Source organism: Poecile atricapillus, chromosome 7, assembly GCF_030490865.1.
Source record: "Poecile atricapillus isolate bPoeAtr1 chromosome 7, bPoeAtr1.hap1, whole genome shotgun sequence".
Taxonomy (NCBI): Eukaryota; Metazoa; Chordata; class Aves; order Passeriformes; family Paridae; genus Poecile; species Poecile atricapillus.
The window spans coordinates 14786237-14798099 of record NC_081255.1 but is presented as its reverse complement, the minus strand read 5'-3'; positions in this window follow the sequence as shown (position 1 = coordinate 14798099).

Genomic DNA, 11863 nt, shown 5'->3' with positions numbered 1-11863 from the left:
TTACTGCTTTCAACAATGTTCTTACCAGGATATTGCTTTTTGGGCACTTAAGAAAACGGAATAAAATTGGATTTTATGTAAGATGAACCATAAAGGGAAAAGCTACTCCACCAGCACAGGGTTATTGGCCTTCAAAACTGTATATTTTAGCTTAACACTTGCTGTCTCATGGAAGTTCTGCAATTTTAATTTTTTTTTAGTATCAGGAAAAGGAGTTATATGAAAAATTAGCATAATCCACATGCAACCTATTAAGTAGTATAGTAATTGCCTTTTATATGTTTCAAAACACACATGTTGTGGTGGCTTCACAATGTTTGACATTTGGGAAAAAAGTAAGAAATTATGTGATTTCTTTAAGGGAAGCTGCTCGGAACTTCCTCTGGCCTAGGCCAATAGCTGGCTCGTTCTGAGAACTGACAACATTTTGCACCATTGAGACATTAGATCCACCTCTGTGAGATCCACAGTTTAAAACCACAAGCCCCAGAACTCTCTCTCTTTGCTTCCAGCCTCAAAAGGTAGTGGAGCTTTGGTGGGGCTGGCCCCGCTCCCCTGTGGCCTGTGTGTCCTGGGGGAGGCCAGGCCGGACCCCAGCGGCTCCCGGGTGAGGGATGGAGGCTGCAGGTCCTGGCCCCAGGCTGGGCTGGGCCACGGCTGCTGACATCTCACCTACCTTATACCTCCCCCTTCCAGCAGCTGCCAGGTGAGGGAGGTGCCCAGCTCAGCCTGAAATCCAACACCGTGACTGCTGTGGCCACTGGGCAAGGTATTGACCCTTTCACTCCACAGATGAGACCTGCAGACCTTGTTCCTCTCTCCAGGGAGAGAAAAGGACAGAGTGACGACAACATGAAAACACCAAGGTCAGTAAAGAAAGAGTCACACCTCAGATGAAAGGAGAATGAGGAGATGCTGAATGGGGCTGAAATATTCTTTTGGTAGGGCCATGGAGGTCAATGATATACTGAAATATCTCCTTTTATTCATGAGGGAGTATGGGGGGGATGAAGTATTCAAACTGTAGATGTGAGCAGAGGCATCCATTGATGAAGCTGAACAGATGTTGGAGTATCTGTGATCCCATGAGAAGCTTCAACAGAGAGAGATGAGAGTTGATGAACACCCTTTGCCCCCAGGGAGATAAGAAGAAAACCTCTGTTCTCAGAGATGATCACAGAGACAGATGAAGAGAACCTTTGCCTTTGAACAACTCATCCTTAAAATAATACCCCATGAGTTCATGGCCCATGGACACACCTCTAGGATGGCTGTGAAAATGGGAGGAATTTCATGATGCAGAACGTTTTTGCTTGGGTGGCTGCTATTCGTGGAAATGAAAAGCTGTGAGAAAACTGTTTCTTGTAGAGAAGTCTCCATGGCATGAGAGGAGAAAACTTCTCTCCCGACAAGGACCGATGAAAGACTATTGTATAGTTGGTACTGTGTTAATGTCCCAGGTTTTGTCTCTATGTGGTCAGTTGGGAAAGGAAAAAGTTGGGTAGGGGGAGGAAAAGTGTTCTGGAGGTTTTATTCTGATGCCTCTTATACTTGTAGTCCTGTTAATAAAGTTTCTTTATACTTTTTAAGTTTTAAGCCTGTTTTGCCCTTCTCCTAATCCATATTTTACAGCAAGAAATGAGAAAGAGCACTGGTGATTTTAGCCAGTACTAAAACCCACCACACATGTGGTTCTAATTTTAGAAAAAAATGAATGTATTTGTTCTAAGCTGTGGAGGCTCTGGAGCCAAGGGCAGTAATGGTGTGGAAGGACGCCTCTAATGTGTGAAGTTCAAGCACAGAGAGGTTTTCCTTCATATAAGAGCAGAAGGAAAAAAATCTTCTCCCTTAGTTCTTTGCACCACCATTCCACTCTCCCCTGGTCATATGTACCCACTTGGCCTGTTGGCCGTCCCTCCCCTTTTTACCTTCTATGTCCTTCCCCTAGGAAGTTCTCCCTTCCCTGTTTCCCCATTGGCCCCAGTTTGGTGCAATCCTCCTCCCCTGTTATCCCACTGGTTCTCCCTCTCCCTGCCCCGCCTATGCACTGCTTTGCCCTGTTCCTATTGGACCCTGACCCTTGGATCCACCCCCGCAAACCCCTATATAACCCTGGACCGCTGCAGTGTGCAGCTGTAATAAACCCGCTGGAACGCTGTAAGAAGGCATTTTCTGACTCTCTGCTGTTGCTCATCTAACCATGGCATGCTTATGAGTGTGAGTTTGATTGCAGCCTGCCCAGATGCCCTTCTCCCTGGAGGTGCTTTTGGGAAGGTAGCATCACCTTACCATCACCACCTGATGCTACACTAAGCATTATGGAATTGCTTTTGATTGGCTGAAAAGAGTTAATATATATATTCTGCAACTATTGCTTGTAACATTAATTTCTGCTGTGGAGATTATGAACTCACTAAAATATTTTTTACTCTGTCTCTTTTTGCACATTATCAAATGGGAAACAGCTATATCAAGACTGAATCTTCTGCAGGGACAAAATCCTAAAACTACAAAAGTTGCTGGAATTTTTTGCTGCTGTCTTTAGTGAACTATGTACCTTTTTCATGCCTTTTTTTTTTTTTTTTTTTTTTTTTTAAATTATTCTCTTCAAAATATGTGAGAGTTGGCCACATATTTGATTTACTCAACTAACAGAAAGATAGTTGAGGGCTGGGACTTGAAGCAGCTTGTCTCTTTAGTGAGAATGTTTTCCATGGCCTGAATTTCCTTTTGCCATTTAAGGTTGTTACTTGTTCTCCCCACACTGAACATGGAGCAGAGTTAACTTCTATCTTCTTCAGTGCAGTCTCATAATCACCTGTCATCATCTGACTCCTCAAGTTTTTATTCTCCCATACAGTAAAGAAACCAAACTCTTTCAAGAAGAGGCCAGATTTTCTAGATTTCAGATGATGTGATGATCTGGGCTTTGCTCTGTTATTTTTTATCTTCCTTGACACAAGATGCTGCAAATTAGATACAGCATTACAGCCCATGTGATGAATTCCCAGAGCCTGTAGGATTTGGTTCACGTATTTGTCTAACACCTCTACTTCTCTGTGACTTGTATCAACATGCACATTAGTAAAGTTGATTATAATTCTTTTTCACAGCAGAAGAGTTTTAATATTTTTTTTTCAACTGCAGAATAACACTATAAAATTTCTTCTTCAGAACTGCCATCGCTATCCTGTATTTTCATAGTAGATTGAAAATACTAATTAATCTTCACATTTATTGCACTATATTGCTTATATTTCATACCTTTTCCCCCCAAGAATAGAAGAAGCATTTCTTAATGCAAATAAGATTAGAGATGAGGCATCTAAATGGCTGTTCATTAGAGAGGTTTTGTTCCTTGGGCACAATAGGCATGGGTACTGTCTGAACGAACTATTTCTGGGCTTGGATGAATGGAAAGCAGTGTGAGACAGTTTGGTGGGTCATAATAACTGATCAGGCAAATTTTGAATTGTGCCAGTATATTTATTTTCCTCTGACTCTCTGATAATTATATTCCTTTAATAAGTAGCAAAATATATAGTGTCCTGAGTGTGAATTTATTTTCAACTTCTTGGTGTTTTAAATAGTTCTGCAATACCTTTCAAGAGGCCTCTCCCCAAAAGACAGCCATGAGCAGACACCTTGACATATCTGTGTGCCCTGAACCTTGTACTGGTGCAGATGGGGATCAGTTTAGCTCAGCTATCCCTAGGCAGGGAACTGAAGCACCAAAGTCAAGATTGGAGCTCCCTGAAGCTGTTATACTGAGGGATTAGATGAGTTCATATAAGAGTTTGGGGTTGCCACATCTGTAGGTTAATAATTTTGGTTAGTTACTTAAAGGGGAGGAATGGCTCCAGGCAGAACTGACTAAAACTGCCTTTCTTTAATGAGGTGCTATCTGGCTGCATTCAGATTTGGCAGTGTTTAACCTCTTTGAATTAACCTGTATGCATGGAGTCTAGGGCTAGGAATGCATTTGCATTACTTGTTCTGCTTGTCCTAAAGGGACAAAGTCTGACAGAGGTGCTTTATGTATGTAGCAAGGTTTTCTAGCAATGATATTTGCTATAAATGAGAAGTGCTGTACCAAAGGCTGCTTTCAGCACAGTGCCTCCCAGCTAGTGCTGCTAACAACATGTCCAATTCACTTCACACAGAGGTAAATTGCCTTGATAGTAAAGTTGGATGTTATTATTAGTTTTAATTATTTAAAATTTGTCTGCAAGGAAATGTCAATGGAAACAAATATCAACAAACAAAATATCTTCAGTAGATATTTGAAAACTTTCAGTAGATATTGAAAAATTGTTGCTTTTAAATCACTCTCATTGACTCTGAGATGTCAGTAGTTGGACAGATTTTGATTAAGTGTCACACATGATCACTGTCATGAACATATCAAAATTTAGAGTTTTTATTTGCTCTAGACACATTTTTTTTAAATACATGTCACTAATCCAAGAAGCAATATATGCTGCAAGATGGATTAAATCCCTGTCTTTGATCCTGGATGTACTGTTCTCATTATTTTCTTACTCATTGTCAGTCTGTGATTTTACAGACTTGGAAAACTGAATGGAATATTAGAGAAGCACATTTGTGCTTCTCCTACACCCTGAGGGAGCCTATGCTCATATAATTGTAGTCTAATCCGTGGAAATGTCCTTACAAGCTCGGAATCAGTTTGGCCTCTTAAAGTTCGGTACCTGTGTGATGAACAAAGAACCGGAACAATGAAATACAGGTGCCTGTGTATGTGGTAAATGAGCAGATCTGAGAAGCAGCAGTTTTCTGGGCAATACACTGGAGATGAGATGTCTCTGAAATGCCTTGTTAAAGACTCTCCTTTACTTTGTACTTAAGGCAAGATTTTTGTCTGGAGGTTTGGAACAGTTCTTGTTATGCTTAGAACTAACATTTCATTCAACTATGCAAATGGAGAGGAAATGAATAAACATTGATTAAGAATGAGAATGGGTATTTTATGTTATATCAGGCACCCAGGAGACACTGTATGTTGCTAAAATAATTACTGCTGGCATATATGCATAGCTGAGGCACAAATGGGAAAAACTGAGAAAGCTCTAAATAGAGGTTTCAGCTGTTTCCTAACAGTATGACTGCAGACATCCCTCACCCTTAAGTGTTCTTTACATTCCTAATGCTAATAGATTTTTTCCCTATGAAAAAGCTAATGAACTATTTAAATTAATGAACTATCAGGCTGATTTGTTTATTCAAACAGCTATGTTATTGTTATAAAACACTTTGGTACTTTCCTAGACCTTTGTGTTTACTCTGTTGAATTATTGTTTGAGAGATATTCTTGAATGATTGTAAGCTTGTAAGCTACTTGTTCAAATATTACTTCTTAGGGTTATTTTAAAATATTTCTGTATGTTATTTTTTATCTACTAATTGTAATATTAATGATATTGCTTCACACAATTTTAGATTTGAACAATGAGAAGAATAGTGTGAGTATGCACAGGTATGCGCAGCCGCAGAGGGGCTTTTCCAGAGATACCAAACCAGTGGTTTTTTACATATTTGTTTTTATGGATCTGATTTCTTTGCAGGGTAACCACCCTACCTTAGAGAATCAGTTCTGTACTGTTTCTATACATATCTGAAAATTATTTTATGAAGTCCTAATTAAGTGCGACTTCTAATACACAGCATTTGATTTAAGCATTTGAAATAAAGTTTGCCATCTGAAAAAAGCCCACTGATTCTTAAGTGAGGGGTTTAAGAGGTTTGACCTGGAATATTTCTCTTCAGGCATCTCTGCTCTTCCAAGGGTGGGGCAGCTTTTGGCCAGTGGACCTGTTAGCAATGCTTAAAAGGCTGCAGCTTGATCAGACACCTGAGGATGAAGTTTATAATCTAATTAGGGCACCCCGTGGTCACCGGCAGGTGCATAACGAAAGGCTTGTTTCCCTTGGAACTGTGCTTGAACGGATGTGCAGATATTGAAACGTATACATGGAGTACTTCCTGAAAGGACAAAGCAGGAGGAGTTCTCAGAGATTTGCTGTGCTGCAGAACTTTTATCAAATATCCAGCCTGAGTCTGCCAGCAGGCTTGCAGGTATGGTTAATGGCTTTGAATTTGCAAAAAACTTCAAATGCCTGTGGAAGTAGACAATAGACATCAGCCAAGAATATCCAAAAAGTATTTTGAACTCTCCCTATTTTTTCTAAATGCTGATGGGGACAGAACAGAATTTAATTTTTTTGTTAATTTGACATGGACTGTTATCTTTCAAATGTAGACTAGATGAATATTAAGCTTTTGTAATGCCTAATTAACTACTTTTTTTAAAACCTGGATATTAATTTCAGTCTATGCCTCAATAAACATATGTATACACATTTGAAATGCTGTGAATTTGAAATATTAGTCTGTGAAATGTAGCAGGTAAATTGACAGTAAGAATGAAATTTATTCTCCTTTCTCAATAAGGGAATCAGAAAATCATGCGTTCAGTTTTTTATTTTATTGGAAAAATAACAGTGCAATTTTAATGCCACAGTCTGCTCAGGGGCAGCATTTTCATTGACTTATGAGACATAACTTCAATAATTTCCATCTGCTGCAAGAAAACTTCTGTAATATTAGAACATAATTAGAATGACCTGTGACTATTTCCACAGGTCTATTTCTGTGGACAAAAGATAATCTGTGCAGTATATCCCAAAAGGTAGTAAGTGAATACATGCTTTACAGCCACAGCTGTGAAATGTAAAGAGAATTAAAAGTCCTGGAAAACAGGTAGGCATTACTCAATTTTGCCACTTGTTTATTTTTAATCTATGGTTAACACTATGCTGTGTTTCACAGAGACTACCAACTTCTCTGCAGTGTTTGATGAGGCATAACTAAATCTTTCACTATCTATAACAAGAGCTTTTATCATGTAGAACCAGAGAACTTGCACAGAGGCTGACAGAACTTCTCTAGTGACTGTAAACCAGTGTTTAGCTGCAGGGAAGTAGGGAACAAAGAGTCTTTTAGTGGCTTTATTGATCTCCTGGAATAGGTGGACAGATAATGAGACAAAGCTCAGTATGGCCCGATGTGTTCACGGGACAGGAGGAGCGAGAGGCAGTGTCACTGGGAGGAGGGATGATGTGGCACATGTATGTGGTGTCTGTTTTTCATTCATTTAGCTGATCTGGCTTGTCTTTTGTACTCCTCAGCTTCTATGTATAAATGGGAATTGAAGGCAGCGTTTATTTTCTCTTTTTTCATCCTCTTATCCCTTTTTTCTCTGCAATGGCGGGAATTCCAGGGGGTAATGTTCACCACACTTCTACTCTACTCCTCAGTCTGTGTAAGGAATCCTGTCTTGGAGAGGCTTACCATAGGTTTGGGAAAAACACCAGCACTTGGAGTAGCCCGGGGGTCATGAGGGAAGAAAGGACAGGGGGTGACTCGCCCAATGTCCTTTGCTGTATGAGGACATGATTGCAAAGCACTCCTGGTTCCACAGCTAAAGTCGGTACTCATTCTTCTCTTTGCTGTTTTCCAGAGTGAATTTTAAACTGCCTGAGACTCTATTGCCATTCTGTATCAAAGCACAGAAATGCAGGAAAAACACTATGCAGGTGCAAAAAGCCAAATTAGTTCTGGCAGCCTAGAGTGCAGGAAAGTCTCATTAATTAGAAATTAATTTTGTTACAGGAAAAATTGATTCTGGATTTATTCTATTGGGTTTTTTTGGCTCTTTTTTTTGTCTGACGTACGACACTACTGGATAAATAAAAAGGAATTAAATACTTTTAAATACCACTGCTAAATATTTCTCCTTTCAATCTGAACAATAGATGTTGTCTATTGCCAGATATTATGTAGCAAAATAACACTTATTTTTCAATCATGTTTAGCATTTATTGGAGGAAATAATAAGTTTGTGTCTCTATCTACTCATATAGATACTGTAAATTTCCCTTTCATTTTTCCAAAAGTGAAAAAGAATTGTGGCACTTTGATTTTCAAAATATTTTCCATGTCATCTTTTAAAGAAAGACGGGTATTTTAAGTGCCTTCAGCTACAGACTCTTCTATTTCAAAGAAGGGAAAAGAACAGATACAGTACTTGATATTTTTCTCTGACTACTCCAAACACATTGTTTTTTCTTCCTGCTGTGGCAGTTTAAATTTATGTATGGTAGTACTGTCAATGCAGTGTCTATCCATCATATATGCCTGATAAAGGTCAGAATAGAAAAATGCCACAGCTTTAGGACAGGAGGATTAAAAACATTTGTCTGAGCTAAAGCACTGGAAAATAAGACCTAGATTCAGTCAACTACCGTTTAACTATATATTTTGATAAAATTACTTAATTTAACTAGACACCTTGTAGGGTAAATGAGCTCTATTAAAGTAATCATAACTGATGGTTTTGCAATGCACTGAAGTGAATGAATGGACTTCAGTGTTAGTTAACCTTCACTGCACATGTAATTTTATGACTATAATTGACATTAGAGTGTATATTTAATCTATTTGTCTTATTTATCCTCATGATCAGTGATGGCCAAGGTATGGAACTCTGTATGATGGTTAGCATTTAAGAAAAAAAGTAGAAAACACAGAAATGAAGGTTTTGAGAGAGGCTGCTGGGAGTTTCTTCTCTGCTTGAGACCTGGTCAACAGCTGGCCATTTCTGAGAATTGACAGTATTGTTCACCACTGAAAAAGTGAGATCAACTCTGTGAATAGCACCTTTTAAACCTAAGCCCGGGAACTTCTAGCTCTCTTTGTTTCCAGCTTTGAAAGGTAGCAGAACTCTGGCTGGTTCCCGTTCAGCTCCCAGGCCCGTGCAGGGGTTGGGCTCGGCCTGCCATGGCTCCCGGGACGGGATGGAGCCTGTGGGGATTTCCCCCTTCCCAGGGCTGGGGCCGGGCTCTGCTGTGGCCCTCCCGGGAAACCTCTGGTTCCTGTTCCAGTGGGGTGGCTGAAGCCTGTCCCAGGGGGGCCCTGGCCCCAGGCTGGGCTGGGCCATGGCTGCTGACATCTCACCGATACGCTCTCGCCCCACCATGGCCTGCACAGACCGACCCGGGCTGAAAAAGCGTTTGCTGCCTTTCCAGCGCTGCAGAGCTGAAATCCCAACACCAGGAATACCTGCCACAGCCTGAGCCATATTTTAACCCTTTCACTAGCCACATGAGACCTGCAGATTTAATCTGTTTCCAGAGAAAGGAAAGCGAGAATGATCAACATGTAAAGAGACAGCGTTAAACCATCAAAGTCAGTAGAAGAGGGAGTCGAGCTTCAGATGGAAAGAGAATGAGGAGATGCTTTAATAAGTTGAAATATTCTTTTGGTAAGGCTATGGAGATGACAGTAATGTTCTGAAAAACTCCTTTAATTCATAAAAGAGTATTTGGGGGGAATGAAGTATTTCAAAGTGTAGATCTGAGCAAAGGTATCCATTGATGAAGCTGAGCAGATGGTGGAGTAGCTGTGATCCCATGAGATGCTGGAACAGAGAGAGAGAGAAGTGAGAGTTGATGAAGACACTCGGCCCTCAGGGGAAAAAAAAGAGAGAACCTCTGTTCCCAGAGATGATCACAGAGACAAATGGAAAGAACCTTTGCCTTTGAACAACTCATCCTTAAAATAATACCCCTTGGGTTCATGGCCCATGAACACACCTCAGAGTGGTGTGAAATTGGGAGGAGGGCATGATGGCAGAGTTTTCTTCTGGGCAGCTGCCGTCCTGAGAATGAAAAGCCATGAGCAAACTGTTTTCTTGTGGAGAAGTCTCCATGGAATGACAAAAGAGAACTCCTTTCTCTACAAAGACTGATGAAAGACTATTGTATAGTTGGTACTGTTTTACCCACAAGGTTTTGTCTCTATGTTGTCAGTTAGACAAGGAAATGGTTGGGTGGTGGGAAAGAAGAGTTTCTGGAGTTTTTATTCTGGTTTCTCATTCTTGTAGCTTTGTTAATAAACTTTCTTTATTCCTTTTTAGTTTTAAGCCTGTTTTTCCCTTCTCCTAATCCATATTTTACAGCAAGAAATGAGTAAGTGCACTGGTGATTTTTAGCTAGTGTTTTTAAACCACCACACTCTGAAATAGTCTGTAGACCACACAGTTTACTGTGTCTTGTCAGTCAATCATCTTGTCAGCTGCTGTACTTTGGCTTTTTAGTAGCATCAATTTGGAAACTGCTGAAGGAAATGATCTTAAATCCAGGTGCCTCTAGAACATTTTAAGACAAACACAAGAGGATGAGGACTGCTTTTGAAGTCACACACACGGACACATCTCTTTCATTTCTAATTTAGTGTTTTAGAGCCAAAAACCTCCTTTCCCTTCAGGATTTTATCTCCAGTGACACACATTGAATTGTTACCTGGGCTCAACAAAAAACATTGGCTTCAATTCAGGTTTGATGCTTTTATGTTGCTTGAATGATCTGATTGACTGTTTTACATGGTTTTCCTGTGTGGTGTGATGTGCTCTCTTGTAATTTTCAGTCATGTGTCAAGTGAATTCCACAAAAGCACAAAAATCCGCCATTTATGTCTTATCAATACTGCCATAAAGCCCCCAAAAGGTCCCTCAAACATTACTTGAAATACTTGATGCTAGTCAGTGTGAAGAAAATGGGACAGTTTGTTTGAATCTAAATATGGCCATACATGGAGTGCATTTGGAATTGCTATAGAATGTAGGAAAAGGCTGTTAATACCAGCTATCAAAATGAAACTCCAGAAGTACTTTAACATGGAAAATATGAAAATTAATCATGGGAAAACCAGCACTGAAAATGCTATAAAGAAATTCCTCCTAAGGCTGAAGACTTACTCTAAACTGGTTAAATGTGCATCCACGGAGTTTTTCTTAACCTACAGTCTCTGGAAACAAGAAATACATTTGACTCCGTGTGTTTGTCTTTACTCGTGCAGCAAAGATAGCCTGCTTGTGCAGTCACTACCAGGGCATTATTCAAAAGAAAATGCTGTTTCAGTGTTGGGACTGAATTGAACACTTTTTTAGGACACCTTATAGAAAAGAAGGAATAGCACCAAACCCAATATTTTCTTTCTAGAACAAATTATTGGAATATTTTACTTCTTGCATCTTCTTTCTTCACCTGTCAGAAGTGTTTCAGAAGAAATTTCTCTCCCTGTTGGATAAGTTCACACTGTATTAAACAAATAAAAAAGTTTTTTCATACATCATTCTATATGTTTAATGACATATTTAATTTTCAGCGTTCAGAGTATTTGGGGGCAAATCTGGTATAATCCCTTATTCTGTATTCCTGGCCATTATGCAAGTTACAGCAAAAAAGTGCTCATCTTCAGGAGTTGTTCTTGTGGTTTGATCTTTCTAAGGTTCTTAAAGGTACTTAAGTGATTTAAAATGGTATTATCAGTAACTTCTTGATTTAAGGAAATTAAAACTAATTTTTCTTAGGAATCATCGTTATTTTGTTACTAAGGAAATAGCCAAGGATGGCTGATATTCTTTCACAAACATAATCCCTTATAGCATTCTTTCTATGTATTTATGCACAGAGCTGCTGATGACTGAATGGAAATAGGATTTAGTGGGATTTAATAATATTCTCAGTAGAAAAGCTGAACTTAATATGCAAGTTCTAGTGGGAATTTTCTTTCCCAAAGATATTTTATAAGCATTTAAATACTTTAAAATATACAAAATAGAGATCCAACTCTCAAGCAGAAAAAGTGAGTCCCTCAAAGTATTATCATATTTAAATGTAGACATTTATAGAAGCTGCATACTAAATTCACAAACAAAAATGTGGGATTATTTCTTTAAGTGTTTAAATTGCTGATTCTCCTTCTTGTTATTGACTACATT